Below are 25262 nucleotides of genomic sequence, written 5' to 3' on the forward strand. Positions count from 1 at the left end.
AGGTAGCTCTGGAACTTACACAAAGATGTCCAATAGTGCACTCTTGAACAAAGATCTTTCCACTCAACAGACTTAGCAGAGAATACATACCCTAGAAAACTCTCATAAAAATCCAATAACAGGAATGCTAGACAAACCCATGTACTCAACAAACGGCTGGAGGCCTAGAAATGTGAAGGTACTGGCTATACATTAGTAAGTGAGCCTAGCTACATGGAAAGAAGGGAAGGAAGGGGAACACATTTACCCAGAAAGCTGACACATGAAGCAGTGGCTTCTTCAAAGGGTACAAGAGGGATGAGTTCAGTAAGCAGTGTTCTCAGAACTTGACTTGGTTGGGTTATATTGATGTTCACCCTTCAAATCTTTCATTCACTGTTAAAGGGAACTCGAGGTAGGAGGGATTGGGAGGCTGACATGCTTATTTCTCTTTTAAATAATGCACATTACCTGGCTGTCTTGTTGGTCCTCGGCCTCTAATTCTTTAAACCATAGACCCTGAACAAGCATGCAGATCAGATGTCTAAGACAAATCTGACAAGATTAGCTGCATGCTTGTTCCAGGTGTGTGATTTAGACCCCAGTGACCAGAAAGATCAGCAAGACTGCCAAGCAACTGGTATTGTTTAAAAGGAAATACATAAGGCAGCTTCCATAGGTCCCACACCTTGGGTTCCTTTTAAGCAAAAAGATCTATTTCTTAAAGCAGCAAAGGCTTTACCGCCAGCCCGCCACTTTTATCTTGCAAGGAGTGGTGCAAAAGAAGAAGCACATCTTAACATTTAGCACAAGGTTTTCTGCATATTTCTTTAAAAACAAAACATAGAAGGAAGAACCTTTGATCATGATATGATTTCTCTATGTGTACATTCAGTGTGATGACGAGCAGCTCACTAGCCGATACTGGTACTGAACAGATCATCCAAGTGGTGAGCTGACAAGGATGATATGCAACTGCTGCTATGGACTTGGGATGAATTAGCTGGAGGTTTGGGGCACTGTGGCTTAGTTGGTTAAAGCGCCTGTCTCGTAAACAGGAGATCCTTAATTCAACTCTCAGCAGTGCCTTGCAATGGTTTCCTTTTAAAAACAGGTGGAACTGAGAAGAAGGGGGCAGGTATCTGTGCTGCCGTCTGTTTTTTTTTTGACTAGCTACAGTGACAGCTCCAGTTCCAGTACTTCTAGAAGGCAATATTCCCCGGAGAATGGCTATTTATTTGCACTTGCATGGGAAAAATAAAAGAGCTTGAGAGTTGCGAATGAAATGCACTTTCTGCTGCCATCTGCATATGTCAGAGAGCTTGCTGAAAGAGACTGACCGGCTCAACTGCCCAAACTTGCCTAGCTTTCTAGAGTGGGTGTCTTTTTCTATTTTGCATGGCATGGGCTTCTTTCCAAGGTGAGCAAGAGAAGAAAACATTGGCTTTGGGATACAAATCTCAACGAGAATGGGATTTGAACCCATGCATGCAGAGCACAATGGATTAGCAGTCTATCGCCTTAACCACTCAGCCACCTCGTCTTATTGCCAAGCAGCTTCACCGTTGATGCATGGGGATATTTAGCATTGCCTTCAGCTACTGTAATCTGTGCATGGGTCAATAACGTTTGCATTGAAATACACACAATCAGGCAGCTCTGGAACTTACACAAAGATGTCCAATAGTGCACTCTTGAACAAAGATCTTTCCACTCAACAGACTTAGCAGAGAATACATACCCTAGAAAACTCTCATAAAAATCCAATAACAGGAATGCTAGACAAACCCATGTACTCAACAAACGGCTGGAGGCCTAGAAATGTGAAGGTACTGGCTATACATTAGTAAGTGAGCCTAGCTACATGGAAAGAAGGGAAGGAAGGGGAACACATTTACCCAGAAAGCTGACACATGAAGCAGTGGCTTCTTCAAAGGGTACAAGAGGGATGAGTTCAGTAAGCAGTGTTCTCAGAACTTGACTTGGTTGGGTTATCTTGATGTTCACCCTTCAAATCTTTCATTCACTGTTAAAGGGAACTCGAGGTGGGAGGGATTGGGAGGCTGACATGCTTATTTCTCTTTTAAATAATGCACATTACCTGGCTGTCTTGTTGGTCCTCGGCCTCTAATTCTTTAAACCATAGACCCTGAACAAGCATGCAGATCAGATGTCTAAGACAAATCTGACAAGATTAGCTGCATGCTTGTTCCAGGTGTGTGATTTAGACCCCAGTGACCAGAAAGATCAGCAAGACTGCCAAGCAACTGGTATTGTTTAAAAGGAAATACATAAGGCAGCTTCCATAGGTCTCACACCTTGGGTTCCTTTTAAGCAAAAAGATCTATTTCTTAAAGCAGCAAAGGCTTTACCGCCAGCCCGCCACTTTCATCTTGCAAGGAGTGGTGCAAAAGAAGAAGCACATCTTAACATTTAGCACAAGGTGTTCTGCATATTTCTTTAAAAACAAAACATAGAAGGAAGAACCTTTGATCATGATATGATTTCTCTATGTGTACATTCAGTGTGATGACGAGCAGCTTACTAGCCGATACTGGTACTGAACAGATCATCCAAGTGGTGAGCTGACAAGGCTAATATGCAACTGCTGCTATGGACTTGGGATGAATTAGCTGGAGGTTTGGGGCACTGTGGCTTAGTTGGTTAAAGCGCCTGTCTCGTAAACAGGAGATCCTGAGTTCAACTCTCAGCAGTGCCTTGCCATGGTTTCCCTTTAAAAACAGGTGGAACTGAGAAGAAGGGGGCAGGTATCTATGCTGCCGTTTTTGTTTTTTTTTGACTAGCTACAGTGACAGCTCCAGTTCCACTACTTCTAGAAGGCAATATTCCCCGGAGAATGGCTATTTATTTGCACTTGCATGGGAAAACTAAAAGAGCTTGAGAGTTGCGATTGAAATGCACTTTCTGCTGCCATCTGCATATGTCAGAGAGCTTGCTGAAAGAGACTGACCGGCTCAACTGCCCAAACTTGCCTAGCTTTCTAGAGTGGGTGTCTTTTTCTATTTTGCATGGCATGGGCTTCTTTCCAAGGTGAGCCAGAGAAGAAAACATTGGCTTTGGGATACAAAGCTCGATGAGGATGGGATTTGAACCCATGCGTGCAGAGCACAATGGATTAGCAGTCCATCGCCTTAACCACTCAGCCACCTCGTCTTATTGCCAAGTAGCTTCACCGTTGAGGCATGGGGATATTTAGCATTGCCTTCAGCTACTGTAATCTGTGCATGGGTCAATTACGTTTGCATTGAAATACACACAATCAGGCAGCTCTGGAACTTACACAAAGATGTCCAATAGTGCACTCTTGAACAAAGATCTTTCCACTCAACAGACTTAGCAGAGAATACATACCCTAGAAAACTCTCATAAAAATCCAATAACAGGAATGCTAGACAAACCCATGTACTCAACAAACGGCTGGAGGCCTAGAAATGTGAAGGTACTGGCTATACATTAGTAAGTGAGCCTAGCTACATGGAAAGAAGGGAAGGAAGGGGAACACATTTACCCAGAAAGCTGACACATGAAGCAGTGGCTTCTTCAAAGGGCACAAGAGGGATGAGTTCAGTAAGCAGTGTTCTCAGAACTTGACTTGGTTGGGTTATATTGATGTTCACCCTTCAAATCTTTCATTCACTGTTAAAGGGAACTCGAGGTGGGAGGGATTGGGAGGCTGACATGCTTATTTCTCTTTTAAATAATGCACATTACCTGGCTGTCTTGTTTGTCCTCGGCCTCTAATTCTTGAAACTATAGACCCTGAACAAGCATGCAGATCAGATGTCTAAGACAAATCTGACAAGATTAGCTGCATGCTTGTTCCAGGTGTGTGATTTAGACCCCAGTGACCAGAAAGATCAGCAAGACTGCCAGGCAACTGGTATTGTTTAAAAGGAAATACATAAGGCAGCCTTCATAGGTCTCACACCTCGGGTTCCTTTTAAGCAAAAAGATCTATTTCTTAAAGCAGCAAAGGCTTTACCGCCAGCCCGCCACTTTCATCTTGCAAGGAGTGGTGCAAAAGAAGAAGCACATCTTAACATTTAGCACAAGGTTTTCTGCATATTTCTTTAAAAACAAAACATAGAAGGAAGAACCTTTGATCATGATATGATTTCTCTATGTGTACATTCAGTGTGATGACGAGCAGCTTACTAGCCGATACTGGTACTGAACAGATCATCCAAGTGGTCAGCTGACAAGGATGATATGCAACTGCTGCTATGGACTTGGGATGAAAAAGCTGGAGGTTTGGGGCACTGTGGCTTAGTTGGTTAATGCGCCTGTCTCGTAAACAGGAGATCCTGAGTTCAACTCTCAGCAGTGCCTTGCAATGGTTTCCCTTTAAAAACAGGTGGAACTGAGAAGAAGGGGGCAGGTATCTATGCCGCCGTCTTTTTTTTTTGACTAGCTACAGTGACAGCTCCAGTTCCACTACTTCTAGAAGGCAATATTCCCCGGAGAATGGCTATTTATTTGCACTTGCATGGGAAAAATAAAAGAGCTTGAGAGTTGCAATTGAAATGCACTTTCTGCTGCCATCTGCATATGTCAGAGAGCTTGCTGAAAGAGACTGGCCGGCTCAGCTGCCCAAACTTGCCTAGCTTTCTAGAGTGGGTGTCTTTTTCTATTTTGCATGGCATGGGCTTCTTTCCAAGGTGAGCAAGAGAAGAAAACATTGACTTTGGGATAGAAAGCTCAACGAGGATGGGATTTGAACCCATGCGTGCAGAGCACAATGGATTAGCAGTCCATCACCTTAACCACTCGGCCACCTCATCTTATTGCCAAGCAGCTTCACCGTTGATGCATGGGGATATTTAGCATTGCCTTCAGCTACTGTAATCTGTGCATGGGTCAATTACGTTTGCATTGAAATACACACAATCAGGCAGCTCTGGAACTTACACAAAGATGTCCAATAGTGCACTCTTGAACAAAGATCTTTCCACTCAACAGACTTAGCAGAGAATACATACCCTAGAAATCTCTCAAAAAATTCCAATAACAGGAATGCTAGACAAACCCATGTACTCATTAAACGGCTGGAGGCCTAGAAATGTGAAGGTACTGGCTATACATTAGTAAGTGAGCCTAGCTACATGGAAAGAAGGGAAGGAAGGGGAACACATTTACCCAGAAAGCTGACACATGAAGCAGTGGCTTCTTCAAAGGGTACAAGAGGGATGAGTTCAGTAAGCAGTGTTCTCAGAACTTGACTTGGTTGGGTTATATTGATGTTCACCCTTCAAATCTTTCATTCACTGTTAAAGGGAACTCGAGGTTGGAGGGATTGGGAGGCTGACATGCTTATTTCTCTTTTAAATAATGCACATTACCTGGCTGTCTTGTTGGTCCTCGGCCTCTAATTCTTTAAACCATAGACCCTGAACAAGCATGCAGATCAGATGTCTAAGACAAATCTGACAAGATTAGCTGCATGCTTGTTCCAGGTGTGTGATTTAGACCCCAGTGACCAGAAAGATCAGCAAGACTGCCAAGCAACTGGTATTGTTTAAAAGGAAATACATAAGGCAGCTTCCATAGGTCCCACACCTTGGGTTCCTTTTAAGCAAAAAGATCTATTTCTTAAAGCAGCAAAGGCTTTACCGCCAGCCCGCCACTTTCATCTTGCAAGGAGTGGTGCAAAAGAAGAAGCACATCTTAACATTTAGCACAAGGTTTTCTGCATATTTCTTTAAAAACAAAACATAGAAGGAAGAACCTTTGATCATGATATGATTTCTCTATGTGTACATTCAGTGTGATGACGAGCAGCTCACTAGCCGATACTGATACTGAACAGATCATCCAAGTGGTGAGCTGACAAGGATGATATGCAACTGCTGCTATGGACTTGGGATGAATTAGCTGGAGGTTTGGGGCACTGTGGCTTAGTTGGTTAAAGCGCCTGTCTCATAAACAGGAGATCCTGAGTTCAACTCTCAGCAGTGCCTTGCCATGGTTTCCCTTTAAAAACAGGTGGAACTGAGAAGAAGGGGGCAGGTATCTATGCTGCCGTTTTTTGTTTTTTTTTGACTAGCTACAGTGACAGCTCCAGTTCCACTACTTCTAGAAGGCAATATTCCCCGGAGAATGGCTATTTATTTGCACTTGCATGGGAAAAATAAAAGAGCTTGAGAGTTGCGATTGAAATGCACTTTCTGCTGCCATCTGCATATGTCAGAGAGCTTGCTGAAAGAGACTGACCGGCTCAACTGCCCAAACTTGCCTAGCTTTCTAGAGTGGGTGTCTTTTTCTATTTTGCATGGCATGGGCTTCTTTCCAAGGTGAGCCAGAGAAGAAAACATTGGCTTTGGGATACAAAGCTCAATGAGGATGGGATTTGAACCCATGCGTGCAGAGCACAATGGATTAGCAGTCCATCGCCTTAACCACTCGGCCACCTCGTCTTATTGCCAAACAGTTTCACCGTTGAGGCATGGGGATATTTAGCATTGCCTTCAGCTACTGTAATCTGTGCATGGGTCAATTACGTTTGCATTGAAATACACACAATCAGGCAGCTCTGGAACTTACACAAAGATGTCCAATAGTGCACTCTTGAACAAAGATCTTTCCACTCAACAGACTTAGCAGAGAATACATACCCTAGAAAACTCTCATAAAAATCCAATAACAGGAATGCTAGACAAACCCATGTACTCAACAAACGGCTGGAGGCCTAGAAATGTGAAGGTACTGGCTATACATTAGTAAGTGAGCCTAGCTACATGGAAAGAAGGGAAGGAAGGGGAACACATTTACCCAGAAAGCTGACACATGAAGCAGTGGCTTCTTCAAAGGGTACAAGAGGGATGAGTTCAGTAAGCAGTGTTCTCAGAACTTGACTTGGTTGGGTTATCTTGATGTTCACCCTATAAATCTTTCATTCACTGTTAAAGGGAACTCGAGGTGGGAGGGATTGGGAGGCTGACATGCTTATTTCTCTTTTAAATAATGCACATTACCTGGCTGTCTTGTTGGTCCTCGGCCTCTAATTCTTTAAACCATAGACCCTGAACAAGCATGCAGATCAGATGTCTAAGACAAATCTGACAAGATTAGCTGCATGCTTGTTCCAGGTGTGTGATTTAGACCCCAGTGACCAGAAAGATCAGCAAGACTGCCAAGCAACTGGTATTGTTTAAAAGGAAATACATAAGGCAGCTTCCATAGGTCTCACACCTTGGGTTCCTTTTAAGCAAAAAGATCTATTTCTTAAAGCAGCAAAGGCTTTACCGCCAGCCCGCCACTTTCATCTTGCAAGGAGTGGTGCAAAAGAAGAAGCACATCTTAACATTTAGCACAAGGTTTTCTGCATATTTCTTTAAAAACAAAACATAGAAGGAAGAACCTTTGATCATGATATGATTTCTCTATGTGTACATTCAGTGTGATGACGAGCAGCTTACTAGCCGATACTGGTACTGAACAGATCATCCAAGTGGTGAGCTGACAAGGATAATATGCAACTGCTGCTATGGACTTGGGATGAATTAGCTGGAGGTTTGGGGCACTGTGGCTTAGTTGGTTAAAGTCCCTGTCTCGTTAACAGAAGATCCTGAGTTCAACTCTCAGCAGTGCCTTGCAATGGTTTCCCTTTAAAAACAGGTGGAACTGAGAAGAAGGGGGCAGGTATCTATGCTGCCGTCTTTTTTTTTTTTTACTAGCTACAGTGACAGCTCCAGTTCCACTACTTCTAGAAGGCAATATTCCCCGGAGAATGGCTATTTATTTGCACTTGCATGGGAAAAATAAAAGAGCTTGAGAGTTGCGATTGAAATGCACTTTCTGCTGCCATCTGCATACGTCAGAGAGCTTGCTGAAAGAGACTGGCCGGCTCAGCTGCCCAAACTTGCCTAGCTTTCTAGAGTGGGTGTCTTTTTCTATTTTGCATGGCATGGGCTTCTTTCCAAGGTGAGCAAGAGAAGAAAACATTGGCTTTGGGATACAACGCTCAACGAGGATGGGATTTGAACTCATGCGTGCAGAGCACAATGGATTAGCAGTCCATCGCCTTAACCACTCAGCCACCTCATCTTATTGCCAAGCAGCTTCACCGTTGATGCATGGGGATATTTAGCATTGCCTTCAGCTACTGTAATCTGTGCATGGGTCAATTACGTTTGCATTGAAATACACACAATCAGGCAGCTCTGGAACTTACACAAAGATGTCCAATAGTGCACTCTTGAACAAAGATCTTTCCACTCAACAGACTTAGCAGAGAATACATACCCTAGAAAACTCTCATAAAAATCCAATAACAGGAATGCTAGACAAACCCATGTACTCAACAAACGGCTGGAGGCCTAGAAATGTGAAGGTACTGGCTATACATTAGTAAGTGAGCCTAGCTACATGGAAAGAAGGGAAGGAAGGGGAACACATTTACCCAGAAAGCTGACACATGAAGCAGTGGCTTCTTCAAAGGGTACATGAGGGATGAGTTCAGTAAGCAGTGTTCTCAGAACTTGACTTGGTTGGGTTATCTTGATGTTCACCCTTCAAATCTTTCATTCACTGTTAAAGGGAACTCGAGGTGGGAGGGATTGGGAGGCTGACATGCTTATTTCTCTTTTAAATAATGCACATTACCTGGCTGTCTTGTTGGTCCTCGGCCTCTAATTCTTTAAACCATAGACCCTGAACAAGCATGCAGATCAGATGTCTAAGACAAATCTGACAAGATTAGCTGCATGCTTGTTCCAGGTGTGTGATTTAGACCCCAGTGACCAGAAAGATCAGCAAGACTGCCAAGCAACTGGTATTGTTTAAAAGTAAATACATTAGGCAGCTTCCATAGGTCCCACACCTTGGGTTCCTTTTAAGCAAAAAGATCTATTTCTTAAAGCAGCAAAGGCTTTACCGCCAGCCCGCCACTTTCATCTTGCAAGGAGTGGTGCAAAAGAAGAAGCACATCTTAACATTTAGCACAAGGTTTTCTGCATATTTCTTTAAAAACAAAACATAGAAGGAAGAACCTTTGATCATGATATGATTTCTCTATGTGTACATTCAGTGTGATGACGAGCAGCTTACTAGCCGATACTGGTACTGAACAGATCATCCAAGTGGTCAGCTGACAAGGATGATATGCAACTGCTGCTATGGACTTGGGATGAATTAGCTGGAGGTTTGGGGCACTGTGGCTTAGTTGGTTAAAGCGCCTGTCTCGTAAACAGGAGATCCTGAGTTCAACTCTCAGCAGTGCCTTGCCATGGTTTCCCTTTAAAAACAGGTGGAACTGAGAAGAAGGGGGCAGGTATCTATGCTGCCGTTTTTGTTTTTTTTACTAGCTACAGTGACAGCTCCAGTTCCACTACTTCTAGAAGGCAATATTCCCCGGAGAATGGCTATTTATTTGCACTTGCATGGGAAAAATAAAAGAGCTTGAGAGTTGCGATTGAAATGCACTTTCTGCTGCCATCTGCATATGTCAGAGAGCTTGCTGAAAGAGACTGACCGGCTCAACTGCCCAAACTTGCCTAGCTTTCTAGAGTGGGTGTCTTTTTCTATTTTGCATGGCATGGGCTTCTTTCCAAGGTGAGCCAGAGAAGAAAACATTGGCTTTGGGATACAAAGCTCGACAAGGATGGGATTTGAACCCATGCGTGCAGAGCACAATGGATTAGCAGTCCATCGCCTTAACCACTCGGCCACCTCGTCTTATTGCCAAGCAGTTTCACCGTTGATGCATGGGGATATTTAGCATTGCCTTCAGCTACTGTAATCTGTGCATGGGTCAATTACGTTTGCATTGAAATACACACAATCAGGCAGCTCTGGAACTTACACAAAGATGTCCAATAGTGCACTCTTGAACAAAGATCTTTCCACTCAACAGACTTAGCAGAGAATACATACCCTAGAACAGTGTTTCCCAACCGCTGTTCCGCGGCACACTAGTGTGCCGCGGAACGTTGCCTGGTGTGCCGTGCTCTTATCCCCCCTCCCGCCCGTCCCTGCGGCCGCCGCTGTTATTACCTTAGCAGCGGCCGCTCTCCCCTCTCCAGACCATGTATATGCTAGCAGCGTATCTCCGGCTGCTCTGTGTGATGCACTGATGCGGAAGGAGGCAGGGCTCGGTTACCATAGTAACGGCGATACATATCGCCGTTACAGGAAGCCGCTGCCCTCCTTTCTTCCGCATCAGTGCATCACACAGAGCAGCCGGAGATACGCTGCTTGAATATACACCCGCCGGAGAGGGGAGAGCGGCAGCTGTTAACAAGGTAATAACAGCGGCGGCCGCGGGGACGGGCGGGAGGCACTAAACTGGCTATACTGGGGCACTATTCTGGGGTACTATACTGGCTATCCTGGGGCACTAAACTGGCTATACTGGGGCACTATTCTAGCTATACTGGGGCACTATTCTGGCTATACTGGGGCACTATACTAGCTATACTGGGGGGCTATACTGGGGCACTATACTGGCTATACTGGGGCACTATACTGGGGCACTAAACTGGCTATACTGGGGCACTATTCTGGGGCACTATACTAGCTATACTGGGGCACAATACTGGCTATACTGGGGGGGCTATACTGGGGTACTATACTGGCTATACTGGGGCACTATACTGGCTATACTGGGGCACTATACTAGCTATACTGGGGGGCTATACTGGGGCACTATACTGGCTATACTGGGGCACTATACTGGGGCACTAAACTGGCTATACTGGGGCACTATTCTGGGGCACTATACTAGCTATACTGGGGCACTATACTAGCTATACTGGGGCACAATACTGGCTATACTGGGGGGCTATACTGGGGTACTATACTGGCTATACTGGGGCACTATACTGGCTATACTGGGGCACTATACTAGCTATACTGGGGGGCTATACTGGGGCACTATACTGGCTATACTGGGGCACTATACTGGGGCACTAAACTGGCTATACTGGGGCACTATTCTGGGGCACTATACTAGCTATACTGGGGCACAATACTGGCTATACTGGGGGGCTATACTGGGGTACTATACTGGCTATACTGGGGCACTATACTGGCTATACTGGGGCACTATACTGAGGCAACTAAACTCCCTACACTGGGGCAACTATGCCAGCTATGCAGCCGCACCCCAGCCCCCCCCCCATAGCGGCACTGTCCACTAGGTCGCGCAAACAACCGGGGGCCGCATCGCCCCCACCGCGTGCGCGCGCCGTTCCCCGGAGAAAAATTTGGTCAGACAGTGTTCCCCGGGCCGGAAAAGGTTGGGAAACACTGCCCTAGAAAACTCTCATAAAAATCCAATAACAGGAATGCTAGACAAACCCATGTACTCAACAAACGGCTGGAGGCCTAGAAATGTGAAGGTACTGGCTATACATTAGTAAGTGAGCCTAGCTACATGGAAAGAAGGGAAGGAAGGGGAACACATTTACCCAGAAAGCTGACACATGAAGCAGTGGCTTCTTCAAAGGGTACAAGAGGGATGAGTTCAGTAAGCAGTGTTCTCAGAACTTGACTTGGTTGGGTTATCTTGATGTTCACCCTTCAAATCTTTCATTCACTGTTAAAGGGAACTCGAGGTGGGAGGGATTGGGAGGCTGACATGCTTATTTCTCTTTTAAATAATGCACATTACCTGGCTGTCTTGTTGGTCCTCGGCCTCTAATTCTTTAAACCATAGACCCTGAACAAGCATGCAGATCAGATGTCTAAGACAAATCTGACAAGATTAGCTGCATGCTTGTTCCAGGTGTGTGATTTAGACCCCAGTGACCAGAAAGATCAGCAAGACTGCCAGGCAACTGGTATTGTTTAAAAGGAAATACATAAGGCAGCTTCCATAGGTCTCACACCTCGGGTTTCTTTTAAGCAAAAAGATCTATTTCTTAAAGCAGCAAAGACTTTACCGCCAGCCTGCCACTTTCATCTTGCAAGGAGTGGTGCAAAAGAAGAAGCACATCTTAACAATTAGCACAAGGTTTTCTGCATATTTCTTTTAAAAACAAAACATAGAAGGAATAACCTTTGATCATGATATGATTTCTCTATGTGTACATTCAGTGTGATGACGAGCAGCTTACTAGCTGATACTGGTACTGAACAGATCATCCAAGTGGTGAGCTGACAAGGATAATATGCAACTGCTGCTATGGACTTGGGATGAATTAGCTGGAGGTTTGCGGCACTGTGGCTTAGTTGGTTAAAGCGCCTGTCTTGTAAACAGGAGATCCTGAGTTCAACTCTCAGCAGTGCCTTGCAATGGTTTCCCTTTAAAAACAGGTGGAACTGAGAAGAAGGGGGCAGGTATCTATGCCGCCGTCTTTTTTTTTTGACTAGCTACAGTGACAGCTCCAGTTCCACTACTTCTAGAAGGCAATATTCCCCGGAGAATGGCTATTTATTTGCACTTGCATGGGAAAAATAAAAGAGCTTGAGAGTTGCAATTGAAATGCACTTTCTGCTGCCATCTGCATATGTCAGAGAGCTTGCTGAAAGAGACTGACCGGCTCAACTGCCCAAACTTGCCTAGCTTTCTAGAGTGGGTGTCTTTTTCTATTTTGCATGGCATGGGCTTCTTTCCAAGGTGAGCCAGAGAAGAAAACATTGGCTTTGGGATACAAAGCTCAACGAGGATGGGATTTGAACCCATGCGTGCAGAGCACAATGGATTAGCAGTCCATCACCTTAACCACTCAGCCACCTCGTCTTATTGCCAAGCAGTTTCACCGTTGATGCTTGGGGATATTTAGCATTCCCTTCAGCTACTGTAATCTGTGCATGGGTCAATTACGTTTGCATTGAAATACACACAATCAGGCAGCTCTGGAACTTACACAAAGATGTCCAATAGTGCACTCTTGAACAAAGATCTTTCCACTCAACAGACTTAGCAGAGAATACATACCCTAGAAAACTCTCATAAAAATCCAATAACAGGAATGCTAGACAAACCCATGTACTCAACAAACGGCTGGAGGCCTAGAAATGTGAAGGTACTGGCTATACATTAGTAAGTGAGCCTAGCTACATGGAAAGAAGGGAAGGAAGGGGAACACATTTACCCAGAAAGCTGACACATGAAGCAGTGGCTTCTTCAAAGGGTACAAGAGGGATGAGTTCAGTAAGTAGTGTTCTCAGAACTTGACTTGGTTGGGTTATCTTGATGTTCACCCTTCAAATCTTTCATTCACTGTTAAAGGGAACTCGAGGTGGGAGGGATTGGGAGGCTGACATGCTTATTTCTCTTTTAAATAATGCACATTACCTGGCTGTCTTGTTGGTCCTCGGCCTCTAATTCTTTAAACCATAGACCCTGAACAAGCATGCAGATCAGATGTCTAAGACAAATCTGACAAGATTAGCTGCATGCTTGTTCCAGGTGTGTGATTTAGACCCCAGTGACCAGAAAGATCAGCAAGACTGCCAAGCAACTGGTATTGTTTAAAAGGAAATACATAAGGCAGCTTCCATAGGTCTCACACCTTGGGTTCCTTTTAAGCAAAAAGATCTATTTCTTAAAGCAGCAAAGGCTTTACCGCCAGCCCGCCACTTTCATCTTGCAAGGAGTGGTGCAAAAGAAGAAGCACATCTTAACATTTAGCACAAGGTTTTCTGCATATTTCTTTAAAAACAAAACATAGAAGGAAGAACCTTTGATCATGATATGATTTCTCTATGTGTACATTCAGTGTGATGACGAGCAGCTTACTAGCCGATACTGGTACTGAACAGATCATCCAAGTGGTGAGCTGACAAGGATAATATGCAACTGCTGCTATGGACTTGGGATGAATTAGCTGGAGGTTTGGGGCACTGTGGCTTAGTTGGTTAAAGCGCCTGTCTCGTAAACAGGAGATCCTGAGTTCAACTCTCAGCAGTGCCTTGCAATGGTTTCCCTTTAAAAACAGGTGGAACTGAGAAGAAGGGGGCAGGTATCTATGCTGCCGTCTTTTTTTTTTTTTGACTAGCTACAGTGACAGCTCCAGTTCCACTACTTCTAGAAGGCAATATTCCCCGGAGAATGGCTATTTATTTGCACTTGCATGGGAAAAATAAAAGAGCTTGAGAGTTGCGATTGAAATGCACTTTCTGCTGCCATCTGCATACGTCAGAGAGCTTGCTGAAAGAGACTGACCGGCTCAACTGCCCAAACTTGCCTAGCTTTCTAGAGTGGGTGTCTTTTTCTATTTTGCATGGCATGGGCTTCTTTCCAAGGTGAGCCAGAGAAGAAAACATTGGCTTTGGGATACAAAGCTCAACAAGGATGGGATTTGAACCCATGCGTGCAGAGCACAATGGATTAGCAGTCCATCGCCTTAACCACTCGGCCACCTCGTCTTATTGCTAAGCAGTTTCACCGTTGATGCATGGGGATATTTAGCATTCCCTTCAGCTACTGTAATCTGTGCATGGGTCAATTACGTTTGCATTGAAATACACACAATCAGGCAGCTCTGGAACTTACACAAAGATGTCCAATAGTGCACTCTTGAACAAAGATCTTTCCACTCAACAGACTTAGCAGAGAATACATACCCTAGAAAACTCTCATAAAAATCCAATAACAGGAATGCTAGACAAACCCATGTACTCAACAAACGGCTGGAGGCCTAGAAATGTGAAGGTACTGGCTATACATTAGTAAGTGAGCCTAGCTACATGGAAAGAAGGGAAGGAAGGGGAACACATTTACCCAGAAAGCTGACACATGAAGCAGTGGCTTCTTCAAAGGGTACAAGAGGGATGAGTTCAGTAAGCAGTGTTCTCAGAACTTGACTTGGTTGGGTTATCTTGATGTTCACCCTTCAAATCTTTCATTCACTGTTAAAGGGAACTCGAGGTGGGAGGGATTGGGAGGCTGACATGCTTATTTCTCTTTTAAATAATGCACATTACCTGGCTGTCTTGTTGGTCCTCGGCCTCTAATTCTTTAAACCATAGACCCTGAACAAGCATGCAGATCAGATGTCTAAGACAAATCTGACAAGATTAGCTGCATGCTTGTTCCAGGTGTGTGATTTAGACCCCAGTGACCAGAAAGATCAGCAAGACTGCCAAGCAACTGGTATTGTTTAAAAGGAAATACATAAGGCAGCTTCCATAGGTCTCACACCTTGGGTTCCTTTTAAGCAAAAAGATCTATTTCTTAAAGCAGCAAAGGCTTTACCGCCAGCCCGCCACTTTCATCTTGCAAGGAGTGGTGCAAAAGAAGAAGCACATCTTAACATTTAGCACAAGGTTTTCTGCATATTTCTTTAAAAACAAAACATAGAAGGAAGAACCTTTGATCATGATATGATTTCTCTATGTGTACATTCAGTGTGATGACGAGCAGCTTACTAGCCGATACTGGTACTGAACAGATCATCCAAGTGGTGAGCTGACAAGGATGATATGCAACTGCTGCTATGGACTTGGGATGAATTAGCTGGAGGTTTGGGGCACTGTGGCTTAGTTGGTTAAAGTGCCTGTCTCGTAAACAAGAGATCCTGAGTTCAACTCTCAGCAGTGCCTTGCAATGGTTTCCCTTTAAAAACAGGTGGAACTGAGAAGAAGGGGGCAGGTATCTATGCCGCCGTCTTTTTTTTTTTGACTAGCTACAGTGACAGCTCCAGTTCCACTACTTCTAGAAGGCAATATTCCCCGGAGAATGGCTATTTATTTGCACTTGCATGGGAAAAATAAAAGAGCTTGAGAGTTGCAATTGAAATGCACTTTCTGCTGCCATCTGCATACGTCAGAGAGCTTGCTGAAAGAGACTGACCGGCTCAACTGCCCAAACTTGCCTAGCTTTCTAGAGTGGGTGTCTTTTTCTATTTTGCATGGCATGGGCTTCTTTCCAAGGTGAGCAAGAGAAGAAAACATTGACTTTGGGATACAAAGCTCAACAAGGATGGGATTTGAACCCATGCGTGCAGAGCACAATGGATTAGCAGTCCATCGCCTTAACCACTCGGCCACCTCGTCTTATTGCCAAGCAGTTTCACCGTTGATGCATGGGGATATTTAGCATTGCCTTCAGCTACTGTAATCTGTGCATGGGTCAATTACGTTTGCATTGAAATACACACAATCAGGCAGCTCTGGAACTTACACAAAGATGTCCAATAGTGCACTCTTGAACAAAGATCTTTCCACTCAACAGACTTAGCAGAGAATACATACCCTAGAAAACTCTCATAAAAATCCAATAACAGGAATGCTAGACAAACCCATGTACTCAACAAACAGCTGTAGGCCTAGAAATGTGAAGGTACTGGCTATACATTAGTAAGTGAGCCTAGCTACATGGAAAGAAGGGAAGGAAGGGGAACACATTTACCCAGAAAGCTGACACATGAAGCAGTGGCTTCTTCAAAGGGTACAAGAGGGATGAGTTCAGTAAGCAGTGTTCTCAGAACTTGACTTGGTTGGGTTATCTTGATGTTCACCCTTCAAATCTTTCATTCACTGTTAAAGGGAACTGGAGGTGGGAGGGATTGGGAGGCTGACATGCTTATTTCTCTTTTAAATAATGCACATTACCTGGCTGTCTTGTTGGTCCTCGGCCTCTAATTCTTTAAACCATAGACCCTGAACAAGCATGCAGATCAGACGTCTAAGACAAATCTGACAAGATTAGCTGCATGCTTGTTCCAGGTGTGTGATTTAGACCCCAGTGACCAGAAAGATCAGCAAGACTGCCATGCAACTGGTATTGTTTAAAAGGAAATACATAAGGCAGCTTTCATAGGTCTCACACCTCGGGTTCCTTTTAAGCAAAAAGATCTATTTCTTAAAGCAGCAAAGGCTTTACCGCCAGCCCGCCACTTTCATCTTGCAAGGAGTGGTGCAAAAGAAGAAGCACATCTTAAAGAGGAGCTGTTAGGTATAAGGTCTCAGAGAAAATAAACACATATATCAGTAGCTAAAGATTGGCTGTACTTACATTACATATGCATTTCACTGTCCACGTTTGGATTTCACAGAATTTGTATATAGTATATGCAGAGATAGATGCTCCTGACAGCTCATGGCAGGCTCCATGTTTTTCTGTCAAATGTGTCGTCATGTCCTGCCTGCTTCCTGATCACAGATAAGCTTGTACTTGAACAACACAGTGTGCAGTGAATATTAATGAGCCATGTGGCTTGGAACAATAGCTGACTCCTGCAGTGTACTCTGCCCGAGATTTATCAGTGCTAAGCGATTACAAGCTGCTGTAACGTCTCATTAGCAGCCGAAGGGAGAGCCCCAGAATGCTTTGCAGTATGGTATGCGGCTTGCGTCTTCTTAAGAATAACAGCCTTGCTGATAAGCACACATCAAAGGTAACTGAGATTTTTATCTTCACTAATTGCTTTTGGGCTTCCTTCTAAACTGTTTAACACAGGAGAATCGAGGTTTAAATTAGCTTCTGCAGCCTGACAGTTACTCTTTAACATTTAGCACAAGGTTTTCTGCATATTTCTTTAAAAACAAAACATAGAAGGAAGAACCTTTGATCATGATATGATTTCTCTATGTGTACATTCAGTGTGATGACGAGCAGCTTACTAGCCGATACTGGTACTGAATAGATCATCCAAGTGGTGAGCTGACAAGGATAATATGCAACTGCTGCTATGGACTTGGGATGAATTAGCTGGAGGTTTGGGGCACTGTGGCTTAGTTGGTTAAAGCGCCTGTCTCGTAAACAGGAGATCCTGAGTTCAACTCTCAGCAGTGCCTTGCAATGGTTTCCCTTTAAAAACAGGTGGAACTGAGAAGAAGGGGGCAGGTATCTATGCTGCCGTCTTTTTTTTTTTTGACTAGCTACAGTGACAGCTCCAGTTCCACTACTTCTAGAAGGCAATATTCCCCGGAGAATGGCTATTTATTTGCACTTGCATGGGAAAAATAAAAGAGCTTGAGAGTTGCGATTGAAATGCACTTTCTGCTGCCATCTGCATATGTCAGAGAGCTTGCTGAAAGAGAATGACCGGCTCAACTGCCCAAACTTGCCTAGCTTTCTAGAGTGGGTGTCTTTTTCTATTTTGCATGGCATGGGCTTCTTTCCAAGGTGAGCCAGAGAAGAAAACATTGGCTTTGGGATACAAAGCTCGACAATGATGGGATTTGAACCCATGCGTGCAGAGCACAATGGATTAGCAGTCCATCGCCTTAACCACTCGGCCACCTCATCTTATTGCCAGGCAGTTTCACCATTAATGCATGGGGATATTTAGCATTGCCTTCAGCTACTGTAATCTGTGCATGGGTCAATTACGTTTGCATTGAAATACACACAATCAGGCAGCTCTGGAACTTACACAAAGATGTCCAATAGTGCACTCTTGAACAAAGATCTTTCCACTCAACAGACTTCACAGAGAATACATACCCTAGAAAACTCTCATAAAAATCCAATAACAGGAATGCTAGACAAACCCATGTACTCAACAAACGGCTGGAGGCCTAGAAATGTGAAGGTACTGGCTATACATTAGTAAGTGAGCCTAGCTACATGGAAAGAAGGGAAGGAAGGGGAACACATTTACCCAGAAAGCTGACACATGAAGCAGTGGCTTCTTCAAAGGGTACAAGAGGGATGAGTTCAGTAAGCAGTGTTCTCAGAACTTGACTTGGTTGGGTTATCTTGATGTTCACCCTTCAAATCTTTCATTCACTGTTAAAGGGAACTCGAGGTGGGAGGGATTGGGAGGCTGACATGCTTATTTCTCTTTTAAATAATGCACATTACCTGGCTGTCTTGTTGGTCCTCGGCCTCTAATTCTTTAAACCATAGACCCTGAACAAGCATGCAGATCAGATGTCTAAGACAAATCTGACAAGATTAGCTGCATGCTTGTTCCAGGTGTGTGATTTAGACCCCAGTGACCAGAAAGATCAGCAAGACTGCCAGGCAACTGGTATTGTTTAAAAGGAAATACATAAGGCAGCTTTCATAGGTCTCACACCTCGGGTTCCTTTTAAGCAAAAAGATCTATTTCTTAAAGCAGCAAAGGCTTTACCGCCAGCCCGCCACTTTCATCTTGCAAGGAGTGGTGCAAAAGAAGAAGCACATCTTAAAGAGGAGCTGTTAGGTATAAGGTCTCAGAGAAAATAAACACATATATCAGTAGCTAAAGATTGGCTGTACTTACATTACATATGCATTTCACTGTCCACGTTTGGATTTCACAGAATTTGTATATAGTATATGCAGAGATAGATGCTCCTGACAGCTCATGGCAGGCTCCATGTTTTTCTGTCAAATGTGTCGTCATGTCCTGCCTGCTTCCTGATCACAGATAAGCTTGTACTTGAACAACACAGTGTGCAGTGAATATTAATGAGCCATGTGGCTTGGAACAATAGCTGACTCCTGCAGTGTACTCTGCCCGAGATTTATCAGTGCTAAGCGATTACAAGCTGCTGTAACGTCTCATTAGCAGCCGAGGGGAGAGCCCCAGAATGCTTTGCAGTATGGTATGCGGCTTGCGTCTTCTTAAGAATAACAGCCTTGCTGATAAGCACACATCAAAGGTAACTGAGATTTTTATCTTCACTAATTGCTTTTGGGCTTCCTTCTAAACTGTTTAACACAGGAGAATAGAGGTTTAAATTAGCTTCTGCAGCCTGACAGTTACTCTTTAACATTTAGCACAAGGTTTTCTGCATATTTCTTTAAAAACAAAACATAGAAGGAAGAACCTTTGATCATGATATGATTTCTCTATGTGTACATTCAGTGTGATGACGAGCAGCTTACTAGCCGATACTGGTACTGAACAGATCATCCAAGTGGTGAGCTGACAAGGATAATATGCAACTGCTGCTATGGACTTGGGATGAATTAGCTGGAGGTTTGGGGCACTGTGGCTTAGTTGGTTAAGGCGCCTGTCTCGCAAACAGGCGATCCTGAGTTCAACTCTCAGCAGTGCCTTGCAATGGTTTCCCTTTAAAAACAGGTGGAACTGAGAAGAAGGGGGCAGGTATCTATGCTGCCGTCTTTTTTTTTTTTGACTAGCTACAATGACAGCTCCAGTTCCACTACTTCTAGAAGGCAATATTCCCCGGAGAATGGCTATTTATTTGCACTTGCATGGGAAAAATAAAAGAGCTTGAGAGTTGCGATTGAAATGCACTTTCTGCTGCCATCTGCATATGTCAGAGAGCTTGCTGAAAGAGACTGACCGGCTCAACTGCCCAAACTTGCCTAGCTTTCTAGAGTGGGTGTCTTTTTCTATTTTGCATGGCATGGGCTTCTTTCCAAGGTGAGCCAGAGAAGAAAACATTGGCTTTGGGATACAAAGCTCGACAATGATGGGATTTGAACCCATGCGTGCAGAGCACAATGGATTAGCAGTCCATCGCCTTAACCACTCTGCCACCTCGTCTTATTGCCAGGCAGTTTCACCGTTGATGCATGGGGATATTTAGCATTGCCTTCAGCTACTGTAATCTGTGCATGGGTCAATTACGTTTGCATTGAAATACACACAATCAGGCAGCTCTGGAACTTACACAAAGATGTCCAATAGTGCACTCTTGAACAAAGATCTTTCCACTCAACAGACTTCACAGAGAATACATACCCTAGAAAACTCTCATAAAAATCCAATAACAGGAATGCTAGACAAACCCATGTACTCAACAAACGGCTGGAGGCCTAGAAATGTGAAGGTACTGGCTATACATTAGTAAGTGAGCCTAGCTACATGGAAAGAAGGGAAGGAAGGGGAACACATTTACCCAGAAAGCTGACACATGAAGCAGTGGCTTCTTCAAAGGGTACAAGAGGGATGAGTTCAGTAAGCAGTGTTCTCAGAACTTGACTTGGTTGGTGTAACGCTCGGTGAAGCACAGAGAGGTCTGATTACCGGTGAACTGCAGTATCACGGGAAATACAGACGTATATCAGATTATATGTGATCTGCAGTATCACCGATAATCCAATATACTAGCTAACCTCTGGCCACCTGAGTAGAGTGTAGTGATTGGTGCAACAGTAATATGGAGGACAAGCCTCAGTGCAGCAAGGAGAACTGCACAGATTCCTTCCACAGGTCTGAGCTCTCCGAGGCGGGAGGAGTCAGACTTACAGTGGGAAGGAAAGTCCGAAAGTGACACTCAGGCGTAAGTGTCACTAACGGGACAAGGAACCGCCTCCAATCGTGAGGTCGGTTCTCGAGGTCGGGCAAGCCAAGTCGTAAACACACTGACAGATAAGGTACAGATACAGTAGGCAGAGGCGGAGTCTAGGTGCAGGCAGGGTTTGGCAACAGGTATCAGAAATATCGGAGTACAAAATCAGGAGGCAGAGGCGGAGTCTAGGTACAGGCAGGGTTCGGCAACAGGTATCAGAATAACGAGGTACAAGGTCAGAGTTCAGAAGGATAGTCGAGGCAGGCAAAGGTCATAACATATAATCACAATCAAACTAGTACTTTAAGCTATCAACAAAATCTAGCTTAGTGTAGGATTACAGCTCCAGCTGGTCCCGGCACACTAACGCATCTGACTAACGGATCTGGGTGCTCCCACGTATGTGAACGCAACGCCAGACAAGGAACAAATGAACAGCCGGCAATATATATACCTAAATGCCTTTCAGCACCTCCCTAAGTGCTGAACCAATAGGGAGAGGTGCTGGCGTCAGCTGACCAGCCTGGTCAGCTGACTCTCCTCAGGAAATCATAAATTATGTCTGAGTGCGCGCGCGCGCGCGCGTCACTCTTACTCCTGAGGGACTACATGTCCCAGCTCCAGCTGCCCCGCTCTGCGGAGTCTCCGCAGCGGGGTTATGGGCAGCAACCGCCGCGTCCCACGCGGCGGTTTCTGCGTGCCCTGCCGACGCTTGCCCGGAGAGAGCCGCCTCATGCAGAGGAGAGGCGGCAGCCTCTCCGTGTGTGGTAAGCGTCTGTACGCGGAAGGAGCCGCCTGCCGCCGGATCATGGCGGCGGCTCTTCCGCGTTCTCACAGTACCCCCCCCCCCCCGAGGAGTGGACTCCGGACAGCTCCTTCCAGGTTTCCCTGGATGTAAAGCATGAAATTCCCTAACCAAGTCATCCGCATGCATACGGTTCCCAGGTACCCATTGCCTTTCCTCAATGCCGTACCCCTTCCAATGTACGAGATACTGCACCGAGTTTTGTACAGTACGTGAGTCAATGATCTTCTCCACCTCATACTCGGGTTGGGCATCGACTAAGACAGGAGGAGGAGGAGTGGGGCCCACCTGGACTGCGGGTTTGAGAAGTGATACGTGAAAGGACCTCACTCCACGCATGCTGGTAGGAAGATTAATGGTATATGTGACATTGTTGATCTTCCTATTAACTGGGAATGGGCCCACGAACCTGGGACCAAGTTTGTCAGAAGGTTGTTTCAGGGTCAGGTGACGGGTTGACACCCAAACCAAATCTCCTGGTTGGAATTTCCACTCTAACGAGCGTCTCTTGTCAGCCTGACTTTTCTGAGTCTGAAATGCTCTCACAAGGTTGTCTTTTATGGTCCTCCACATGACCCTAAATGTCCTCTGCCAGGCCTCCAAGGCTGGGAACGGACTGGACGCAACCGGCAGCGGGGAAAACTTAGGTAACTTCCCGGTCACTATCTGGAACGGACAGAACCCCGAGGAAGAACTCTTTAAGTTATTGTGCGCAAATTCTGCGTAAGGTAAGAATTTAACCCAATCATTCTGCGCTTCAGCCACGTAACATCGTAAGAATTGCTCTAAAGACTGGTTGACCCTCTCAGTTTGGCCATTAGTCTGTGGGTGGTAACCCGACGAAAATGACAGTCCCATGCCCATTTGGCGACAGAATGCCCTCCAAAATTTTGAGACAAACTGGACTCCCCGATCGGAAACTATGTCCTCCGGGATGCCATGCAACCGGAAAATATGAGTGATGAACAGGTCGGCCAATTCCTGGGCCGAGGGGAGTCCTTTCAAGGGCACGAAATGGGCCATTTTACTAAAGCGGTCGACTACCACCCAGATGACCGACATGCCCTCCGACCTCGGAAGCTCCCCCACAAAATCCATGGACAAGTGGGTCCATGGCTCACTCGGGGTGGGCAAAGGCTGTAAAGTACCAACAGACGCCAGCCGGGAGGGCTTGCTTTTTGCGCACACCGCACATTCCCTGACAAACTCCTTGCAGTCGGCTGCCAGAGAGGGCCACCACGCACACCTTGCCACGAGATCTTGTGTCCTAGACGCCCCAGGATGTCCCGCATTCTTGTGTGAGTGAACCAACTCCAAGATCTGGAGCCGAAAGGGCAGCGGGATAAACAAAACCCCCTCAGGTTTTCCTTCTGGGACATCCTGCTGGAAAGGACCCAAAGTTTCCTTCCAGTTCTCCCACGTCTCGGTAGCGGCTAGCACCAACTTCCGTGGAACAATGGTCTCAGGAACAGAGGGCTGTGCTGTTTCTGGTTCAAAACACCTAGAGAGTGCATCTGCCTTGGTATTTTTACTACCAGGAGTGTATGTAATCAAGAATGTGAACCTCGAAAAAAATAACGACCATCGAGCCTGTCGGGGGCTTAATCTTTTAGCCCCCTCGATGTACTCGAGATTCTTGTGGTCGGTATAAACCATGATCGTGTGCTCCGCTCCTTCCAGCCAATGACGCCACTCCTCGAAGGCTAATTTGATGGCAAGGAGCTCCCTATTACCTATATCATCGTTTTTCTCTGCCGGAGAGAACCTTCGGGAGAAATAGGCACACGGGTGTAATCTCCCCTGAAGACCTGAACGTTGAGACAGCACAGCCCCCACTCCAACTTCTGAGGCGTCTACCTCAACTATAAATGGAAAAGAAGTGTTCACATGCCTCAATATGGGTGCCGAACAGAACAATCTTTTTAGAACGGTGAATGCCTGTACGGCCTCGGGAGACCAGTGAGTGGTGTCTGCCCCCTTCTTAGTAAGACTGGTGAGGGGTGCAACTACTGTAGAGTACCCCTTAATAAACCTTCTATAGTAGTTTGCAAACCCCAAGAAACGTTGTAAAGACTTTAACCCCACCGGCTGCGGCCACTCCAAGACTGCGGAGACCTTAGCAGGGTCCATAGACAGGCCCGAGGTAGAGATTATATATCCCAGGAAAGCTACCGACGTGACCTCGAAGATGCATTTTTCCAACTTAGCATATAATAAATTCTGCCTCAGCTTGTTCAATACCCATCTGACATGAGTTCTGTGATCAGAAAGATTGTTAGAAAATATAAGAATGTCGTCGAGGTAAACCAGAACGAACTTCCCCAACACTTCTCTAAAGACCTCATTAATAAGTTCCTGAAAAACGGCCGGGGCATTACATAACCCAAAGGGCATCACCAGGTACTCGTAATGCCCGTCCGGAGTATTGAAGGCCGTTTTCCATTCGTCACCCTTTCTGATCCGTACAAGATTGTATGCCCCCCTTAAATCCAGTTTCGAGAATATCCTAGCCTCCGTGACCTGTGTAAAAAGGTCATCTATTAAGGGCAACGGGTAGCGATTCTTTACTGTGATCTTATTAAGCCCCCGGTAGTCGATACATGGCCGTAACCCCCCATCTTTTTTCTTAACAAAGAAGAACCCTGCCCCGGCGGGTGACCGAGATGGCCGAATGAAGCCCTTGGCTAGGTTCTCACGGATATATTCTCCCATGGCCACTTTCTCGGGTCCCGACAAATTATACAGATGGCCCCGGGGAGGAACACAACCTGAACGGAGGTCGATGGGACAGTCGAATGGCCGATGTGGGGGCAGTTTGTCAGCTGCCTTGGGACAAAATACGTCGGCATATTCAGAGTACTGATCTGGCACACCTCCCACCTGAACTTGGGTTTGTCCCAATGTCAATTTTCCCAAACACTGTTGGAAACAATGCGGTGACCAGGAGGTTAACTGCCCCGTGGCCCAGTCTATTTGCGGCGAATGGGTTTGCAACCACGGCATGCCTAGGATAATAGTGGAGGTGGACATGTGTAACACAAAGAAACGTAATAGTTCCCCATGCAGTACCCCTATGGTGACTTTCACCTCCGGAGTCTGTGACAGTGGGCGTTCCCGTTGCAGCGGGGAATCGTCCACTGCCGTGACCTGAATGGGGGGATTCACTGGAATGAGGGGAATACCCAACTCCTGAGCAAATGCAAGATTCATAAAATTAGCCGCTGAGCCGGAATCAATAAATGCTTCAGTGGCTACTGACTTATTCTCCCATGTAATCGTACAGGGGAGAAGCAGTTTTTTCTCCTTAAGGGGTGAAAATTGTGTGCCTAGGGTGTCACCCCCCACTACTCCTAGGCAGACCCGTTTCCCGACCTGT

The 25262-nt window shown here is 45.4% G+C and overlaps 22 non-coding genes across 22 annotated transcripts; 11 read left to right on the forward strand and 11 right to left on the reverse strand.

Moving 5' to 3' along the window:
* Positions 1–994: 994 nt before the first annotated feature.
* TRNAT-CGU (transfer RNA threonine (anticodon CGU)) lies at positions 995–1068 on the forward strand. The gene has a single exon. It is a non-coding gene; the product is annotated as a tRNA-Thr (tRNA).
* A 372-nt stretch (positions 1069–1440) lies between these two features.
* Positions 1441–1522, reverse strand: TRNAS-GCU (transfer RNA serine (anticodon GCU)). Its single transcript has one exon. It is a non-coding gene; the product is annotated as a tRNA-Ser (tRNA).
* Positions 1523–2624: 1102 nt separating this feature from the next.
* TRNAT-CGU (transfer RNA threonine (anticodon CGU)) lies at positions 2625–2698 on the forward strand. The gene has a single exon. It is a non-coding gene; the product is annotated as a tRNA-Thr (tRNA).
* Positions 2699–3071: 373 nt separating this feature from the next.
* TRNAS-GCU (transfer RNA serine (anticodon GCU)) lies at positions 3072–3153 on the reverse strand. The gene has a single exon. It is a non-coding gene; the product is annotated as a tRNA-Ser (tRNA).
* Positions 3154–4255: 1102 nt separating this feature from the next.
* TRNAT-CGU (transfer RNA threonine (anticodon CGU)) lies at positions 4256–4329 on the forward strand. Its single transcript has one exon. It is a non-coding gene; the product is annotated as a tRNA-Thr (tRNA).
* Positions 4330–4699: 370 nt separating this feature from the next.
* TRNAS-GCU (transfer RNA serine (anticodon GCU)) lies at positions 4700–4781 on the reverse strand. Its single transcript has one exon. It is a non-coding gene; the product is annotated as a tRNA-Ser (tRNA).
* Positions 4782–5883: 1102 nt separating this feature from the next.
* Positions 5884–5957, forward strand: TRNAM-CAU (transfer RNA methionine (anticodon CAU)). Its single transcript has one exon. It is a non-coding gene; the product is annotated as a tRNA-Met (tRNA).
* A 374-nt stretch (positions 5958–6331) lies between these two features.
* Positions 6332–6413, reverse strand: TRNAS-GCU (transfer RNA serine (anticodon GCU)). The gene has a single exon. It is a non-coding gene; the product is annotated as a tRNA-Ser (tRNA).
* A 1102-nt stretch (positions 6414–7515) lies between these two features.
* On the forward strand, positions 7516–7589 carry TRNAT-CGU (transfer RNA threonine (anticodon CGU)). The gene has a single exon. It is a non-coding gene; the product is annotated as a tRNA-Thr (tRNA).
* Positions 7590–7961: 372 nt separating this feature from the next.
* TRNAS-GCU (transfer RNA serine (anticodon GCU)) lies at positions 7962–8043 on the reverse strand. The gene has a single exon. It is a non-coding gene; the product is annotated as a tRNA-Ser (tRNA).
* Positions 8044–9145: 1102 nt separating this feature from the next.
* Positions 9146–9219, forward strand: TRNAT-CGU (transfer RNA threonine (anticodon CGU)). Its single transcript has one exon. It is a non-coding gene; the product is annotated as a tRNA-Thr (tRNA).
* A 371-nt stretch (positions 9220–9590) lies between these two features.
* Positions 9591–9672, reverse strand: TRNAS-GCU (transfer RNA serine (anticodon GCU)). The gene has a single exon. It is a non-coding gene; the product is annotated as a tRNA-Ser (tRNA).
* A 2481-nt stretch (positions 9673–12153) lies between these two features.
* On the forward strand, positions 12154–12227 carry TRNAT-UGU (transfer RNA threonine (anticodon UGU)). The gene has a single exon. It is a non-coding gene; the product is annotated as a tRNA-Thr (tRNA).
* Positions 12228–12597: 370 nt separating this feature from the next.
* On the reverse strand, positions 12598–12679 carry TRNAS-GCU (transfer RNA serine (anticodon GCU)). The gene has a single exon. It is a non-coding gene; the product is annotated as a tRNA-Ser (tRNA).
* A 1102-nt stretch (positions 12680–13781) lies between these two features.
* TRNAT-CGU (transfer RNA threonine (anticodon CGU)) lies at positions 13782–13855 on the forward strand. The gene has a single exon. It is a non-coding gene; the product is annotated as a tRNA-Thr (tRNA).
* Positions 13856–14228: 373 nt separating this feature from the next.
* On the reverse strand, positions 14229–14310 carry TRNAS-GCU (transfer RNA serine (anticodon GCU)). The gene has a single exon. It is a non-coding gene; the product is annotated as a tRNA-Ser (tRNA).
* A 1102-nt stretch (positions 14311–15412) lies between these two features.
* TRNAT-CGU (transfer RNA threonine (anticodon CGU)) lies at positions 15413–15486 on the forward strand. The gene has a single exon. It is a non-coding gene; the product is annotated as a tRNA-Thr (tRNA).
* Positions 15487–15857: 371 nt separating this feature from the next.
* Positions 15858–15939, reverse strand: TRNAS-GCU (transfer RNA serine (anticodon GCU)). Its single transcript has one exon. It is a non-coding gene; the product is annotated as a tRNA-Ser (tRNA).
* A 1669-nt stretch (positions 15940–17608) lies between these two features.
* TRNAT-CGU (transfer RNA threonine (anticodon CGU)) lies at positions 17609–17682 on the forward strand. Its single transcript has one exon. It is a non-coding gene; the product is annotated as a tRNA-Thr (tRNA).
* Positions 17683–18054: 372 nt separating this feature from the next.
* TRNAS-GCU (transfer RNA serine (anticodon GCU)) lies at positions 18055–18136 on the reverse strand. The gene has a single exon. It is a non-coding gene; the product is annotated as a tRNA-Ser (tRNA).
* Positions 18137–19805: 1669 nt separating this feature from the next.
* On the forward strand, positions 19806–19879 carry TRNAA-CGC (transfer RNA alanine (anticodon CGC)). The gene has a single exon. It is a non-coding gene; the product is annotated as a tRNA-Ala (tRNA).
* A 372-nt stretch (positions 19880–20251) lies between these two features.
* On the reverse strand, positions 20252–20333 carry TRNAS-GCU (transfer RNA serine (anticodon GCU)). The gene has a single exon. It is a non-coding gene; the product is annotated as a tRNA-Ser (tRNA).
* Positions 20334–25262: the final 4929 nt, after the last annotated feature.

This window comes from Hyperolius riggenbachi, chromosome 11, assembly GCF_040937935.1.
Source record: "Hyperolius riggenbachi isolate aHypRig1 chromosome 11, aHypRig1.pri, whole genome shotgun sequence".
Classification (NCBI taxonomy): Eukaryota; Metazoa; Chordata; class Amphibia; order Anura; family Hyperoliidae; genus Hyperolius; species Hyperolius riggenbachi.